The sequence below is a fragment of the Cannabis sativa genome, chromosome 3, assembly GCF_029168945.1.
Source record: "Cannabis sativa cultivar Pink pepper isolate KNU-18-1 chromosome 3, ASM2916894v1, whole genome shotgun sequence".
In the NCBI taxonomy this organism is placed as follows: domain Eukaryota; kingdom Viridiplantae; phylum Streptophyta; class Magnoliopsida; order Rosales; family Cannabaceae; genus Cannabis; species Cannabis sativa.
The window spans coordinates 28,533,872-28,539,592 of record NC_083603.1 but is presented as its reverse complement, the minus strand read 5'-3'; positions in this window follow the sequence as shown (position 1 = coordinate 28,539,592).

Genomic DNA, 5,721 nt, shown 5'->3' with positions numbered 1-5,721 from the left:
AGATCATCTATGGAGGATCATTGGTTATTGGGATTATAACAATGGATAACTAATAGCGTATCTATATCATGGAACATATAGAGCGTTTTATATGACTGAGAGTGCAATTCCAAGTTCTATGCGTGGATGCAACAAGGAATTAATAAGTTAGTGAATTTAACTTGTAAGTTCTTGGACTACTTATTGGAAGCTCGGTTATATGGGCCCATCTTTACAATTTTGCCATTTCCCATCTTATTTTCTCAAAAACGCCAATTTTTTAATTTAACCATTTAAATGCCAATTCTAATTATTTAATAATTAAAAATTAATTATTAAATAATATTTTCATTTAATATATTTATTAATTAGACTAATAAAGTCTATTGATTAACAAATAAAACCTGGAATCTTTTTTCATTTAATGAGTAGGTCTGTCTCACACAGACATATGTGAATGGCAATACTATTTAGATAGTATGATGAGCTTATTATTGTTATTGTTTATACTGTCTTGCTGGGCTTGGCTCACAAGTGCTCTACTATGCAGGAAAGGGTAAGGATGTAGTTGATCAGCCATGAGTTCAAGAGCTGGGCGAATAATGTACATGTCTGAGACACATCAGACCAAGCGAGTTAAGGGTCTACTAGTGATATATTTTGAAACTCTATTTTTTCGCTTAGGCCGGCTGAAAGAAAACGACTTGTAATAAGTTTGTAAATATTTTTGGGATCCCAACTATTGTAAAGTTTAAATTATTACAAGTTTTATTTTCACTCTATTTATTATTAAAGTTAAATTCTGCGCTATTTTGATTAGAAATCCCATTTAGGGGATTAGGGTTTCGTAAGTAACTTGGGTAGCGTGCCTAATTATTTAGGGCGATACAAGTGTCTTCCAGACCAATTCTCAATTCTACAAGATAAGTGTGGGCTTATAGGATTAAATTGCGGGATGAATTTTTTGTCACAGTGTGTACTCAACTCATGAGACACTGTGACATGAGATAGATGGAACTCACCACCTCCAATATGAGAATGGCATGAGAGAGAGAGAGAGAGAGAGAGAGAGAGAGAGAGAGAGAGCTGAGATTACGGCTAAGGTTTAGAGTTTTAGAATTGTGTCACTCAATTCTCTATCAACTATATCTTATGTATATCATATATATATCATCTGTATATATAAATGTATTTTTACAAACCCTATAAATAAATCCAATACACTTCCCATGCACAATGTGGTATAGAGGTTATATATTTCAAAGCTCCAATAAACTCTAGACTACTATTGAACTCGTCAATAAAATAACCTTTTTTATTAATTCTATTATTACTCCGCTATAAATATGAAATTACACTCTCTGACAATATAGGATTATATTTACATAATTTTTCTATTTGTTCATTGATATAATCAATATAAGTAGTTCGTCCTCTAATTATTAATTCATAATTAGAGCTAGTCAAAATTACTATTTTATGCCTCTAATTATCTCTTGAATTTCTTATGTGCCATTAATTCAAGGTGAATAGTTAATCTATAAATCCCATTATATATTTGGATCCAAGTATAGTTACTCCTGGAATTAACACTATAAGGAACTAATATTTGATCCTTTCGGAAAGCTTGAATTTCATGATTGTATAACATATACCTAGTCATTCATGTTATTAAGTTCTCAAAATAGAAATTGTAAGAATCATCTTCTTTGAGAAACTTTAATGAGTGAATTAAAGAACCTAATGAATACAAACTTGAGTTCATGAATACTCAAGATTCAGACTGATCTACTAATGATTATAATTGTGATATAAATAATTCTTTTAAGATAAATGAAATATTGACAAAAGATGCTAATTCATATCGGTCCAGTAATGCATTATCAATTTATATAAAATACTTTTACTAAATGTCTATCCACATATGTGATCCAAATAAATATCACATGCCACTAAATAATATTTCTTAATAAATCGTACTTGGTAATTCTATCTTAAAGATTCCATACTTTAATACACTACCAACTTATTTTATTCATATAGTATAATCTTACTTCTCTTGTACTTCCTTACAATATCATACCTACTCTTTATCATTTTGGTTTTCAAATATTTATTAATTATATGTCTATAAGTAACATATTCATTTATCTTATACTAGTATTTTCTATATTCTCTAATATATTATCCATTAAGTACTTATTGTTAGGGTATACACTCTAAAAATCTCTCACTTGGATTAAAAGTAAGTGCAACATCTTCTACAGCTCTTATAGATGTTATTCTTTATTAAACTATTCAAGCTAAGTCTTAGAAACAAGGCTCTCCACATAATGTAGTTACAGATCCTAGAGACAACCACACTATCATTGGATAAAAATACAAAATTGATTTTTTGTATATTGTTTTTTATTTATTCTTTTATTTCCTTCAGGTTCACTTCTCTTGGTTCATAATTAAATATTATAGAATTACTAAATATTCAATTCCTTTTCAAAATTTGAAATTGAAACTGTTATCCCAAATTTTATCTACCTGACATGGCATGTCCACATAAGTCAAGACTGAGGACACGTGGAACACAACTTATCAATAGTATGGCAAAGTCTCCTTACAAGGTATAGCAAAATCATCAAGCAACAAGAAAAAGGAGTAAAGCAAGTTGTCAAGAAGCTACACAACCATGTCTAGATGACCAAGGGGAGTACAGGTCAGCCAAAGGAAGCTTGTATGGCTCGCCATGGTTTGAGCACAAGATAGCCGACTAATAAGGTGATTTTCAAACAAAGAAGGGCTTGTTAGACCAAGGAAGCCTGACCTTGCATAAAGTTGTACAAGGAAGCTACTAAGGTTGGCCAATACCTACTAAGTTTGGCCAACACATACTAAGGCTGGCCAACACATAATAAGGCTGACCAACACATCCCAAGGCTGGCAGGCACATGGAAAAGCTAGCAGGCACAAAGAAAGCTAGGCCCATCCCGAGGATGTAGGAGCAATATTTGGCTGGCCATGGTGCATAGGTCAGCCAGCCAGCCTCCAGCAAATGGTAGGACAGCCAACTCCTCTTCTAGCAGACACTTTTGGTGTGTTTGTAGCTTTCAACCTAGACAAACACTCTCAACTATGAATGGACTTCAACAACTCGCAAGTATAGGGATTTAACATCAGTTATTAACCTATTTTTTAGAAACAACTAATAGGTTATTTTCTATATATTTAATATTCAAATAAGAGGTGATATCTCCTTATTTTAAGAGAGATTAACCTACTTTGAACTAGATCTATTGTAAGCTCTGCACTATATAAAGGCCTTATCTCTCTCAAAACCTAAGTCATCCTAAGTTGGGCTAAGTCCTTTTAAGTCATTCCATTTCCTGAAAAGCCTTTCTTAAGCCTCATACACGTGCTCCTCTCTCACTCCCTCTCTCATGTCTCATATCTCATCTATGCCTCCTAGACACTAAGTCTTCTCTTCTTTAATCCTTCATAAGAACTCATCAGTTCTTGGTCTGCCTAGCATTGTTCTCACTATTGTACTATTCAAAGAGAGCCATAGCTAGAATCATAAGGTTCTCACCTATGATCTACATGGTATTATCTCTAGAATCAATACAACTAAAAGAGGAGTATGTCATTATCCGCTAAACAAGGGGGCTAAATCTCTATAAATCTCCATGTTACTTTTATCATTTATTGTTCTTATTTATATGAGGTGATTGTCTATCATAAATACAGCTCTGCTATTGGTTGACCGAATTCTGAGTCAATAGTTCAGTGCTTTAATTGAGAGTATTTCTCTAATTAATTTGAGTGAAATCAATAAATCTAAAAAAGTAGATAAAAATTGTAAAAATTAATAAGGAAGATAAATTAGAATAGAACTCATAGAAGGTGCCATGTCACCACCCTATGTTTCTCTTTTATATGGATATATAGATATATAGATTATTTTAAACATTGTTAAGAATTTTAGATATTTATTAAATTAAAAAAAAAACATAATTTAAAAAATAGAAATAACTGACATTTAATAAAATATTTCTGTTTGCTAAAAATAATTAAAGAAAGTTTAAATATTTGAAAAAATTTGAAAAATCCAAGAATTTATGTTGCATTTATATAAAAAAAAAATGATAGCTAATTAAGCAAAATCCCCCTCGAATCCTCCTCAGGATGCCATGATAGTAAATCTAAATGCTAATGTTCATCCCACCATAGAGGGACCTACCAATCTAGATAACACCATCAATCTGGCCAATCATGAGAATCCTATTGATCCCGCCATTGCTCCAAGGCTGGGAGTCGACAAGATCTCACATAGAAGAGCTGGTCAACATGGAACAACCTCCATAGAACACAACTATGGCTATTCCACAGTGTTACGCAGAAGAAACACGTGCTTCTAGTTGCGATGCTTTTTCCCAACAGAGACGTGAATTCCTATGAGGACAAAAAGAATGATGTGCTGCTGGTTGTGATGCTTTTTCTCAGTAGAGACATGAATACCTAAAGTGGATGGATGACCAGGAGTACATTCTCTATGCCTACCATGTAGAATTAAACTGCCGTAATGATAAGGCAGTTCAATGAGAGAACTGCTAGAAGAGGTTAGGACTTGATAAAAGATCCTTTATAAGGGAGGCTCATATACAGAACAGGCAGGGTCTACATGTATTTAGACAATGGATAAACAGTCCAACCAAATTCCTTGAACACGAGGATAGAACCTTTCTTGCCTCGTGACGGTCAAGTACAGCCAAATAGAACGGATGGCACAAGCAGCCAGTTCCTGCCACCAGGTGACATTAGAAGATGATAAAGCAACCTCAGAGAAGGAGTGTTACATGCTGGTCAGGCTCTGGCTGGCCCCCATTATGATCTTCTCTCCTAGGATATCCAAGAACAAGTTGTTCCAAGGCGTAGAGACCCTGTTCTTGACAGACAAAGTCCTAGGATAACCAACAACAATCCAGACAATAATAACTCAAGGAGCGAGAACTAAAACGACTTTTTTCCACCACAGAATAATAGTTTAAGGCTGGTGGATCAAACAAACTCAAGAAGTTGGGATGATCAACCTCCCATCAACTCGCAGACTGGCTTGGCCGACTAGGAAAATCTCATTGGTCTGGCCAGCCAAGGAAGTAAAACTAGCCAAAGGCTGGCCAGCCATTGCCCATTAATTAACAAAAGGCTGGCTGGCCAAGACTTATTATCCAGCCAGAGGCTAGCAGCCATGGGCCAATGATCATCCAGGGCTAACCGGCCAAGGCTCCTTTTTCAGTGAAGAGTTGGCCAACCAAACATACCTCTCAAAGATATGAAGACATTAGAGTGGACCCATCTGTGCAAGCAGAGCTAGATCAATTCAAAGACATGATCAAAGATCTGTTTGGTCCAAAGTTGTCTGACCTAGATCATCAAAAGACAAGGGGATCACCATTTACAACATTCATTAATGCACTTCCCCTTTCAAAGTTCAAGATCCCAACTTGGAAGATGTGTATAGGGAAAGAAGATCCCCTAGCACATATAAAATACTTTGAGATGATAATCGATATCTAAAAAGTAGTTGGAGATGTGCAATGCCAAATCTTTCTAGCAACTATGGCTAAAATAGCCCAAAAATGTTATTTTAAGCTAGCCCCAGGCAAGTTCAACTCTTGGGATGAATTCTCTCAAGAATTCTCCAGAATTCTATGCTCAGTTCTATGCCTCAATACAAATATCTTCACAACT